Genomic DNA, 13,144 nt, shown 5'->3' with positions numbered 1-13,144 from the left:
TACTACAGAGAGTGCTCTGTGTCTGTGAGCTCCTTCTGCAGAGTTTGGGTTCACATTAAACGGGATCAGGAGTCCTTGGTAGCCTGTGTATGGCTCTCAGCACAGGCTAATCACCTTTTTTGGAAAGTTGTGTTTTCTTAGACATCCAGACTCTCAAACTAGAACACTTATGTTATTGAAGATTTTCAGTAAAAACATACTAGCTTTACATACTAGCTTTACATACACTGAAGGTGATGCTGTAGCCTAAAGGTTTTGTAGGACTTGATTCTCTTACAATCTGAATTTTTTTTTTTTAATCCATAAAATATCTGGGTCTTGTTTGTGGTGATGTCCTAACAATGAAGGGTAGGTGCAACTGTCAGCATGTGAAAACTAATTGCTTGGTTTGTTCTCATAAATTTTGTTAGCCAGGGTGGAGTGGAAGTGTGCACATGCTTTGTGGCTCCAGCTAGCATGTGTGAAAGAGACGTCTGATTAAATCAAACTTCCTCTTCTTTGGTCATGAATATCTCCTGCTTACAGAAGACACTGAGGAAGACCTGGAGTGTTCCTCTTACAGATATTTTTATAAAGTTGCTATAAAGAAAATTCCCTTTATGACTTCTAGTAAGTTTTGATGGTTTTTTGTCCAGACATTTTCTAGAACAGAATAATTATAAATGTGTTGCCCATTATTTAGAAGAGTTTGGGAAGAGAGTAGAATGATTCAGCAGTTTGGGCAAAATCGTATTAAGAGAAAAGCCTCTCAGACCGTACAAGAATTTCAGTTTTTCTAGCTGTCAATCCTTCAAAACAAATATCCTTCCTCACCCCCATATAAAGCTCCTTTTTTGGATGGCCACCCTTTTTTCCATCTCCTTCCTCCCACTGTGATCTCGAGTAATATGAGGGTTAGACCATGTTCACCAACCCTAAACTCTGTCTCCCCTGGTATTCTTCTCCTCAGCTCAGCAGACATTTTGCTGAGTTGACCTAAATTCTTCAGCAAAAGGCCTGGATTCTGTGCAGGAAGCTGGAATGGCAACTCCAGTTAAGAAGTAAACACAAAGATAAATAAAGAGCATCAGTTAATATCCTTGTGTGTGGTGTATGATTTACCCCTGCTCCTGAAATTTTAACTTCCGCTGTGCTGGAGAACTTTTCATTTGTAGTTGTTGTGGGAAGTTAGCACTGGGATTTCAGGCACAGTGGCACAGAAAGGTAGCGTGGCGTAACTGGGAACTGCTGGAGTCTGGAAACCCACTTTCTGCTGCTGGCTGTGCCACAGACCAGCCGTGCGACCTGGAGCCAGGCTACTTCACTTCCCTGTGCTTCTCCATTACCAGGTAAAGGAATAAGGTTCTCCGTGACGCAGACTCACTCATCTTGCTTTTCACACAGAGAAAGCCTATAACACTGCGTCCTGAAGCTGCATGAATCAAATAAATAGGTAGTAACTGCATGAAATAGAGTGTCAGTATTGCTACTACTCGATATACTTAATTCTGCATTTTTGTTCCTTACATATTACCTACAGGTTGTGAGTCTTCATATTTTGTTCAATAATTTGAAGCTGTTTGAAAACCAGGGGAATACTTCAGTCTTTTCTCTCTCTGAGAGCAAGTCACTTCTGCTGACTTAAATGACTTGTTTGTGATAAATGAATGGAAACCTGAAGCATATGATATTGTCTTTTGTCTTGCTTTGGTGTTCCATAAACAGCAGAAGGAAAAATGAAATTTCTGCAGGACTGATTGTATACTTTTGGCATAGACTCTTTTGTCAATGAAGTCCTAAATTAATGTGAAACTTTCACTCTGCATACATTCCTGCAAACAAGAACCCACGCTTGAATGAATGCTTGCTGCAAGAAACAAATAAAAAAGTACAAATGCCTTTTATTCAAATGAGTTTTAAAGGGGAAAAAAAGTCTAGAATGGACGACAAAACACATTACATTCTTGCTTTTTTCTCTTCCATAGTGTTAACGGATGTTGGCTAACATAAATGAAGTGCCTCAAAATATTCTTTGTAGGTGTCACATGGTTCATGTATGCCTCTTCTGCGATGAAAAAACAGGGAGGAGATTCACCTGACTGGCAAGTGGTGTTGCTGAATGCTGTGTCTAATGGGTTGTTCACTTAGCTGGACTCTTACTGAAGAGACATGTGTTGTTTATGTCTGTGACTGTCCATGTCTCCTCTCCATGTGTAGTTGAAAAGATGCATCCTGTCCCTTTCAACCAGCATAAATCTGAGGACATACAATTTTATAACAGCTGAGTCTATGGTCTTTGTGGTTTAGGGTTTTTTTTTCTCGCTTGCTTGTTTCCATCTTTGTTCCTTTAGTGAGAAGAAGAAAAAAGAATTTCTTTATATGGTTCTGCTTTGAAGTAATCCTGCTTTATTTTAAAACCTCTTGAGCTGGAGGATTCAATGACACTTGATCTGCCTAAAGTATTTATGTATACCTCTTGGAAAAACAGTAAGTTGGGAAGTTTGTAAGTTTCTTCCCTTTAAGTCAAACTTTGGTTCCTTTTTTTAAGTGGTTCTATAATCATCAATAAAACCAGTTTCAATTATGTACCGCTTTGCTTTGGAACTGTAGAACATTGAACTCTGTCATTACCATAAGTGAATATTCTTTCTCTTTGTTGAAAATGTCGTGAGCCAGACTACCCTTCCTTTGCTTTCAGAACATTAGTTCTGAAGTTTTCAGATTAATTAAAAGGCATGTTATGTTGCGTAATTTTGTTTGTATCTCATTGGGTTGAAAGTTCTGTTGGGTGTTTTAAACCATCACAGGGCTTGAATCTTCTGCGTTGCTTTGGGTATTTTTTGAAATGTTTTTGTCATCTTTCTTAGCTTAAAATATATCTTATCCACTTCCATCTACTTTGTGTGCAGAGTAAATGTCAAGGTTTGTCTACCCATGGAGTTGTTTAGGCAGAGCTATTGCAGTTTCAAACAACTCTCCTTAAGTCCAAAAGCATGTCTAAGTGTGGGTACAACCTCACTTCTGGTTCTTCTCACACACATGGCTTGGTGTGACATGCAGGATGACCTGGAGACTTGATGAAAGTGTTTGTAGGAAGACATGCTGAGGTCAGTTGCAGAGGACTTCTAGTAAGAACAGTAACAATAAATGGATCCTTCAGAACAAAACGGATCTGCTCCATATTCAGATACACAATGACCTCATTGTATTTCTGTGTTTTGGTTGTGGAGCTGTTGGCAGTCAAGATGTTCTGTGCCCTCCATTCCAGAGAGGGAATATCCCTGGAGCAGTTACTCTCTCTGCAGCTAAAGCAATGGCTAGTGTAGCAATGGGGAGAAAGGACAACTGCTGCCCAGACTGCTTTCCTAGAGCCAAGAGTGGATGGGCTTCTGGTTGTAGCCAAAAGCAGAATACTTGTCCTGAAGAGCTACTTCCCATGTATTTTCAATAACATACCTGGATTTGCAAAGAAATAAGAGATTTTCTGAGGACAACGCTTATGAGAAGGCCATTTCTTGGCCGTTTAGCTAATGCTTCTCTTCAGATTTCTCTTTGTTGCTTCTTAGTATTTAGCAAAACCAAAATCCTGGTGAAGTCAAAGATGCCACTGGGCTGCCTTTTCTTGAATTTGTCTAAGTATCCTGGTGTTTTTTTTCAGGGCATTTTTTTCCTATTTGGAGAAGGTCCCATTTTTGACTAGGCACATACATGAGCACTTTCTAAAAAGTCCTTTCACCTTGAATTTACCCAATTTACTCTTCTCTTAGGCCAGGAAAACTGCAAATCTCTTCCAGTCTTTACCTTGCTTTAGACAGAGTGCTCTCTGGGGACCTGTGTTGAGTTTTCTACATCCTGCCTCTTACAAAAATCAAGCATTTGGGTTCAGTTTCCAGGTTACACATATTTCCAAAGGTTAAGGAAACTAATATTTCCGGAGACTTTCTCGGAAGTGGACTGTCCTATGCTTTTCTTTTTCCATAATGAAGATATGCCATCTTTTTTCAGAGTGTTTGAATAAAACATGATGGCCAGGTTTCAAACTGGTGATGATGTGAGGTAGCTAAAATCTTTAATGAACTATTTGTAAATGATGAGAAGTTATTAGTTTAATTCACTGGGTTAAACAGAAGGAGTGGGTGGCTGGAAAATAATAGGTGGCTGTTCATGGTCTCCCTTTAATTTTTTTTTCAAAGAGATATTTCTATGTGATGAACTAGTCTTGAACTGAACTTTACTTATGACAAGAGACATTGTTTTCTTTATATGTAGTTTGGCAGTTGTTTACGCATTCTGGCATAAAGTTTTGGCAATTAGTTTCTCTTTTATTAGCTTTCACCCTGTATCTTTAGGGTAAAGCGAGAATGGTTCCACTTTCCTCGAAATGAGAGTAATCTTATGACAATGGGAACTGATTATTTTGTTCTAAAATTGGATTTTGTTCCCTTCCTAGTTATTTAAAATGCTTGAAAATTTTTCCGTTTTAAAAGGTTAAATGTAAAGCATTTATAACAGCAGGAAAACCCAAGGTGTTGTGTAATGGACTTGCAGAAGAGAAAAAAGCTGCAATAGTTCTGTAATGTCTTACATACTTGCAAGGATTGTAGCTTTTGAAGGATGCAGTTGGTTATAATCTCAGCCCCTCTTAGCCATGGGACTTATTACAAAGAAAGTCTTAGTTATTTTTTCTTCTTTATGGTCCATTTCCTGTTTGGGTATTTCTTAGGAGGAAGAAAAAGAAATTGGATCTTAGTGGCTGACCCTCAGCTTCTTTAAAGCAAAAATGATTAAACTAGGACAGAAGAACTCCATTAGGAGCTTCAACATCTTACCACTTTTGATACAACTCAGCTTTAATAATAGTTTTCTCCCTAATTTGAGTAAGTCCAGAGTATTCAGGGGAAAGAACTGTTTATTATTGGAAAGATGAGAAATAAGGTTAACAAGAGGTTGGGTTTTCTTCTTATTGTGAGGGAGATTGTTCTTAATTATTACCTGCATAACACAGTGTGTTTCATGTTTCTTTTATAGACAGGGAATAGCAGCTTTTTCCTCTTTTTAATGTAATAGTTTCTAATGCCTCTTTGATCCAAACACTTTCTGGCTGAAGAACTTCCATTAACCTTGGTCAATTCATAGATATTGTGATCCATAATCCTAGGATCACTCTGAATTCCTTGTTTCCACTGCCCCTCGAAGAGCACTGTAGATGTTCCACTTAATTTCTTCTAGGGACTGTCTGCTATCTGTGTATCACACAAATGATGATGATTGAGCCAGTATGCTACTTTACGTATTTTGTACTTGGGCTTTATATATTACACCAACTGCAAAAACTTGTTTCCTGGAAGGACTAAGTGGGTGGAGATGGAGGTTGAAGGAGGAGTAAAAGAAGCAAGGTTCTCATTTGGACCCAGGATATTGCATTCCAGTGTGTGTATATTCCATCTCAACACGTAATCCAATGGACTATATATAAAGTTATTTGGGACAAAGTAAAGTATTTTGGACAACATAAATGTTAGCTGCAACTTGTTCCTCCTTTTCAGCAGTATCAATTTTCAGCCATCAGTGATAGGACCAGCATCTTTCTGCCACCATCCCAAACAGTCAGAGGATCTTCACTTGCACAAGTGGAACAGATCTTTTGGGAGGGGTGGCAGGGAGAACTGTGGCAGCCTAGTGGTAATCACTAGTCTGAGATCTGTCAAACACTGGAAAAGTATATATTCTTCTACCTGGGGCAGAGACGCTGGCTGCCATACTGCGAGTGAGTCAGTGGGCAAATAAAACTGTGTATTCTGTCTGGCATTATAAATGGGTCAGTGATGGATTTGTATTACCTGAGGAAATTAACTGGCTGACAGAGAGGCTTCTGCTTGTTGCCCAGCAAATGTCAAATATAGCAGGAAGCTTGGGGGAAGGGGAGGGATAGCTGGAGACGAAGGCGGTGTTAAAATAGCTAGGATGTCAGTGGAGCTCCTCTAACGAGTGTTTCTGAGAAGTAGACTAGGAAAGCAGAACAATCTTTAGGCTTTGTTCCTGTCCTCCAGTAGGGTTTCAGCCATGGATCCTGCTTTAAAGAGTCGTGCATGAGGTGGGTTTGGGTCTGCATGAGGTGATGTGCTGTTCTATTCAGCTTTGTTTGCTGGTACAGAACATGACTCCTGGTGCTTTGGTTTTATAGGGTTAAACCCATTCCTCTGAATGCCCTTTTTCATCCTCTCCACATGCTCTCTGCATGGGGTTAACCTTTTAAAGGAGTCTCTCTGGAGCATGTAAGATCTCAGGATGGACTGAGGGAGAGGGCTGCATCATCCCCAGGGTCCTTACGAAGCTGAGCTCATATTGGTGATGAAAGGCAGGCAGTGCGCTTTGGCTCGCTTGGATCTGATCCACGGAATGTTTCTTTGGTTCCTGACTGCCCTGTGAATTTCTCTTACTTGGAGAGTCTTGAATGTCTACCAAACTGGGTGCTGTATTATGAAAATGATCTCTGGCTGAAAGATTACTCCTCTCACCAGCTGAGTTCAATCTCTGTCACCACTGCTATGATATAGGTCCAGTCTCTGCACTTAATGGAGGAACATGTGTCCAGCAAAGCATCTTTTCACATCCATCTTTGAAGATGGTGATAATCTTTCTTTATTTTGCCTTCTTGAAGACATTTTTCAGTAGCAGTCCCAAAGCAGAGCTTTGCCCTTGGCATTTGTGGTTTCTGAGTGCTAGTGACTTGATTTCCACCTCTGTGACTATACTGAGAGTGCCTGCTTGGGTTTTGAACCAACTGTGTTGGCTGGTCTAATCTCAGATCTCTAAGATTAAAATTCTGTGGCCCCTGAAATAATCCAGCAGTTCATGCGTTCCCATGGTTTAGCTCTGTCACCAGTTTATAAGCTGTATTTAGCCTCTGGAAAAACACCGTGCTTGCAAACTAACATTGGTCCTTTCTAAAACATGCTTGCAACTCACCAGGTACAGCACTGTAAGTGACCATGGAATGGAGCATGTAGTTTGGGGTGAATGGCAAGATTACTTTTAAAGGCACTACAGGCTACACAAGTCTGTTTTACGGTTCATTTAAGGGCAGATGGCCATCAGGACATAATCTCTTCTGTCTTCAGACACAGCTTTGCTCTTTCCCACTTCAGTTCATGGTGTAGCAGGGTATGTGGTTGAGTCTGTCATATCTGATTTGCTATTAGCAGGACCCCCTTTATAACAGCTCTGACTTTTCTTGGCAAGAAAGAGAACTTTGCTGGGGTTATGCCAGGCTGAGGAGCCTGCTCCTCCCCCTGCTCCTTCCAGGGTGAGGCTGGTAATGCATCCTTTGTGTAAAGAGCTCCTAGAAGATGTTATTTGCAATGCATGAGAAGGAATTAGGTTGTTTCTGGAGCACCCAGGCAGAGTGCTGCCGTGTTCTTCAGCACCACCTACTGACATCTTCCTCTCCCAAGTCCATGTACACGGGGGAGTGCACTTCCCTTAACTCACAGGAACTGGACTTCTTAAGGTTATTAACAATACACTCTTGGCTGGAAATTAGAAACCCCAGACCCACTGCTTTCAGTTGCATTATGCCATATGGGGAGCACTAAGGGGTACAAAAGCCAAGTTGCTTGGCTCTGGTATCTGTTTTCCTAGGTTGGGCCAGCCCACTTGCTTCTTGAACACGTATGTCTATGCAGTAGGGTGTTGAGAGGTTGGGTTGGGTTGTGTCAGTGAGGTGGATGACTTGGCTTGTTTCCTGTGAGCATTTAGTATGGGAACCAAGTGGCAGACTACATTTGTACTCTAGAGTTTTGCCATATGCTGTTCCATCTTCCTCTTAAATCCTGGAAGGTTTTAAACAGATATTTTCTTTACAGGTTGACTGGGAAAATGGTTTAATGATTTTTGTGTGTGTTTTCATTTTCTTCCTCTTCTTCACCTTCCGGTAGGAAAGGAAACTAAGTTTATTCTGTAAAAACAAAAGGAGCCTATCTGATCAAAATTCCCCCCTTCCTAGTAAAATTATTGTTGCATCTTCCTGTAACACATGGCCAAAGTAGTATTCTGTGTATTGACTCTGGTGAACCACAGGAAAACTTGACAAAACCACCTGTGTGTCCGTATTTGCACCTCCACAACTACTTTTGTGCAGTAAATTAAGTACCTGCCATACTTAATAGGGGAAAAAGTCCTAGTCCAACCATTTAGTTGTCAGACTCTCACATATATTTAGAGTCTTTTTGATTTCTGTAGGGATTAATAATGTGCCATGAAAGTAATTCAGAAGATCAGAAAAACCTATCCTAGTCTTGCTTGGAGCAAAAGCATTTAATATTCGAGAGCCTTCTCACAGGCGAAGTTCTTCATCCTAAGACTCAGTTGCCCATGCTCTGTACCGTGTAATGCCTTACAGCTAACCTTCAGGAAGGGAAGGCAAAAAAATGTTGGAATTATACTTTGTATGACTCTCTCTCAATTTGTCTTTTAATTAAGTTGTGACATTTTATTTGCAATCCGCTTTTATTTTAAAAGTTTGAAATTTGAAAGTATCCTTCAGGCATTTAGATGGCCTCTTCATGTATTTTTTTAAAAAGAACATATATATATATATATGTACACTCCAGGAGCCCAAAGAAAGAAGGAAAAGAGACATTATTTGTGAGAAATGGAAAAGGAGTGGTCAGCATTTAGGTAGCTTGAATCAGTAGAGCTCCAACCTGACGCTCCTTGTAGTTAGGTTACTTATATCTGAATTGTCTTTGTTGATTTGATTTCCTTGCAAGTAACACGTGGGTTGTACGATCAAGTATTCCACCTTGGACTTTTGTCTTCCTTGCTAGGGAAGTTTGTGTTTTCTGCAGTGAGATAACTATCAGTTTGCTGTGTCTGCTTAAGGCTAAGGACCACAGACTTTTCCTCAAACTACCTCGCAGAAGCTGACATTGTGCTTCTATCTGTGATTCTCCTTTCTTTCGTACCTCCTTGTAAAATCTATGGTGTGCCTTTATTCTGCTAGGGTCTTACACTGAGATGGCTAATATGCATTACTGTTCAGTAACTGAGCACCATGTTTTTCTGTTTTGGGTTTTTGTGTGTGTGTGTGTGTGTGTTTGTTTTGGATTTTTTTTTCCATTTTTAAAAAAGTCATAGTCTTGGAGAACCGGTTCAGCTGATAGCAATGTATCCATCATTTGGACCTGTTTCAGGTCATTTAGGTGTTTATATATTAAGTTCCCCAGAATAAAAATAACCAGAGGTTCTGTGAATCCTTGTTCTCTTCTTGGACTGAAAAACCCATCTATGCTTCTGGCAGCTCCTAGCACTGTGTGGTGTCTCTTCCACAAGCTGTAAGAGTAATGTGGTTTATATTTCCTTTAAAGTGTAGAAGATTTTGTAAGCTATGCGGTAGGTTTACAGTGATCCATAGTATGGTATCAGGTATGTTAAATGAATGGGTGTATTCAGGAATATAAGTAAATAGTAACTGTATAGGGATCAACAAAGTTGGTTGTCCTGTTTTCCGTGACCAGGAGATTTCTGAAAAGTTTGGAATATAATGTACAAAGAATGTGTAGTAGGAAGACCTCCTTTTGTGGAATATGACCTGGAGCCCACTTCAGGTTCAAACAGTCTTCCAGGTAGCTGGATAAGTACATTTTAGGAAAAAAACGAGGCTGTCTCTGCTCAATTTAGATCGTTGTTTTACTGTTGAGTTGTAATGCATCTCTAACAGAAGTTCTTTCCTGAAAATATCTTATATTGTAATACGTATTTCCATGTAGGTCAACATAAATACTTACTGGAAGAAATGGGCAACAGGATCACACATATCAGCTGGGTATAACTGCTGAGTTTCAAAAATGTAATAAATGACCCAAAACTGGACATCAGTATGGAGATCTTGATAATAAAGGGTGTAACTGGTGACAAAATTTTACTGTAAGTCCTTTATATGAAAACACAAACCACAAAGTAAGTATATTGGAGTGGGCAGTTGCAACCCAACCCGTGGAGTTCTATCAAAATCCTGTTCTATCAAATTAAAAAAAAAGTGAAAAAAGAAATGGTATTTCAGTGTAGTTTATTTTGATACCAACTTGGAGGAGTAACTCCAAAGACAACCCTCAGAGGACCAAGAATCCCAGTAGCTTGACTGGAATTTGGTCATTGAAAAAGACCCATGAATTGACTACGTTTGCCTGACTATAGTTGAGAGTTGAATTTATTATTTGAATTCCTCGTTAGTTATGGGCTTTTTTTCATAAGTGAAAGATGAGGCTGGCTTCCTCCAGTTAGAATAGCCTTCAGGTTTCCAGTTTCTCAAATGTATAAATTTTTTCATTGCTCCTATGATTTTACTTGTTTAGCCCTCCTTTTCCCTGGTGTGATCTTATGTTCTAAAAAGTGGGGTTGTTTTTTAAAAAAAAGGTAAAACAACCCCAAACCCAATGACATCAGAGCAGCAGCTCCATCATACATGAGCTGAACCTGGTCAGGAGCCCAGGTGGTATGGCTGGAAGGTCCTCACCACAGCTGTAGGCACTGGTGCCTCGTAAACCCCAGGCTTCTCTGGCAGGGAAAAATGCCTGTGGTGTTACTCATGGGAATTTTGAAAACTTGTCATGTCTGTAGTTAGTTCCTTGTGAATCATGCTGCCATAGTGTTTGGTAGTTTATTTCTGGTAGGTTGATCTCCAACAGCAACAAAAAGGCGGCAGGGAGATTAGACCAACACTGAAGCTTTCTGCCTGTTTTGAAGGAAACAGACGACTGGTGCGCGATTCCAGCCTCTGCTAAGACGTTCTGTTTATGTGGATCTGCTTTGACCCAACACGCTGCGTGGGAGCCACTGGGACTCCCCATGGAAGAGGCAGATCAGGGCCTGGCAGCCTGGGCCTGTCCCACCGCCCCAGCCGGGAGCAGGGCAGGCTGAGGGGCAGCCTCAGCCCCGGGCATTGGGAACCTCACTAGGGCTGGGCCAGGCCATGGGCCTGCAGGTGGGCCTGGCTCAGCGGGGCCCAGGGCAGGGCTGTGCGGAGCTGGAGACCAGCCCTCCTGTGGGGCAGAGGCTGATGGCGCCAGGGGGTGAAATGGGGTCCGGGGCTGTGGAGGAGCCCTAGGAGGGCTGTTGAGGAAGAGCGAGGCCTGTGGGTGCCCTCAGGGCCCCGACACATACTGCATCTCTAGGGGGACTTTGTCCAGTTGAAAGGGGTTTGGCTGTGTTTCTGCTGGTGCGATGGGATGTGTAACATAATAGAATCATAGAATCATTTAGGTTGGAAAAGACCTTTAAGATCATCGATTCCAACCATTAACCTAACACTGCCAGGTCCACCACTAAACCATGTCCCTAAGCACCACGTACAGGGATGGTAACTCAACCACTTCCCTGGGCAGCCTGCTCCAGTACTTGATAACCCTTTCGGTGAAGAAATTTCTTTCAGCTCCACCTTGGCACAGAGTAAAATGAAAGCTGTGTGCGCAACCTGTGTGTATGAGGTAGGGATGAAGATGCCTCTGATCATCTTGACCAGAGGAAGGCTTGGAGAACTGGAGATTTCTTTGGTTTACATGTGAAGTTACTAAGACTTAGCTGGAAGTTCACATAGTGTGTGTGGTCTGACTGACCTTTTCAGTTGTGGTTGTGCATGTGCATATTCTTAACTTCTAGAAGCGCTGCTGACTCCATCTCAAAATATAACGGATGGGTAGTCAAACCACAGAAGCTCAATTTTGAGGTCAGTGCTTTGGGCTTCACAATTAATTTTGTATTTTGAAGCTTTAAAACCAAACTTAAACATAATTATTTGTACTACTTTGGCTGCTGCCAAATTCTGTAATGACTGTTGTTCAACAAGCACAATTCCCTTTTGTTTTGGATTTTTAAAAACCTAGAAATCTAATGCAACTGTGTCCCTGATGTTTTCACACATTTGTGAGTGGAGAGAAGGATGTCGAAGACAATTTGAGACTTTACCTTGGGTCTTTAAAACTGGCTTTGAGAATCTCTTTTGCCCAACATTTTGGGAGCTTTCTGCTCATAAGGAAAATGAGAATACCTCTTCTCCGTATTAAACATTAAAGCCATATAGTTTAAGAAGAGGTTGTAAATGCAAATTAGTCAGACTGGCATTTTAATAATCTGTTTGGCGAGGTTAGCATTGCATTAGTAAGGGTATTTTAGAAGTCACATTATCTGTGGGCAATGTGGTCTCAAGAGATTGGTTATGAATATGTTAAATGGCTTGTGTGATTTATGGATTCATTTCATGGTGGTTGTGTTTAGTTTTGGGGTTTTTTCCCAGACTTCCTGTGCTTCTTTTGAGTTAGTGGATTTGGTAACTTGTCTCTCACTCTACCTCCATTCCCCTCCAAGTTTTCTTGAGGTGCTGTCTGAAAATTTAAAGGATTATAGAATGTGTTGCCTTAGCTGGTCATGATGGAAACGTGCAAACCTTGCTTTGTCTCCTTTGCTTGGGGTGTGCGTCTTGCCAGTGTATTAACATCTGCACTTGAAAATGCTCTTTGTTGGTGGGTAGGTAGGTCTCTCTCAGTTCCATATCCCATGCAGACAAAAAAGGGAGAAAGACACATTGTGTTTCAGTTTCTTTTGATATATGAGCTCAAACTAGCAGTTTGTGTTTTTCTTTGCCTTTGTGCAATGCATGAATCTTAAAGAAAAATGTGGAAATGGTAGAGCAGAATTCCTTACAAAATGCTTCATCTTGCTTTCAGTGTGATGCATGGTGAAAACATCAAATTGAAGTCCGTTCAGCTATACCCGATGTTTGTTCCTCATAGCTGTAGTAAGATTAACCTCTTCTCCGACGTGGTGCTGCCTTTGTTATATAGACCCTGCTGAGATTCAAGCTGGAACCCATTACAAAGTCTCCATCAGTTTTTGTAATCAGCAGCTATTAACTATCTCTCAACTCTTCCTTCTGATTTGTAGCAGAAGGGTACTGTTGGTTTAAGACTGTCTAGACAGCAACCAGCATCCTTGAGGATACCTTCACCAAGCATCAGGGTAGTGACAGCTGGAGATGGTGGTGGTTTTTACTTCTTGAAGCTGCCAGGATTATCTTTTTTTCAGAACCTCAGGTTTGCTCTCCCTTCTGGTTTTCTATTTGGTAAGCTGGCCTGAAGCTTCCAAAAGAGACAGATCTGAAAGCGTTTTG

The sequence above is a fragment of the Pygoscelis adeliae genome, unplaced genomic scaffold (assembly GCF_000699105.1).
Source record: "Pygoscelis adeliae isolate BGI_AS28 unplaced genomic scaffold, ASM69910v1 Scaffold311, whole genome shotgun sequence".
In the NCBI taxonomy this organism is placed as follows: Eukaryota; Metazoa; Chordata; class Aves; order Sphenisciformes; family Spheniscidae; genus Pygoscelis; species Pygoscelis adeliae.
Note: the sequence above shows the minus strand (reverse complement) of the source record.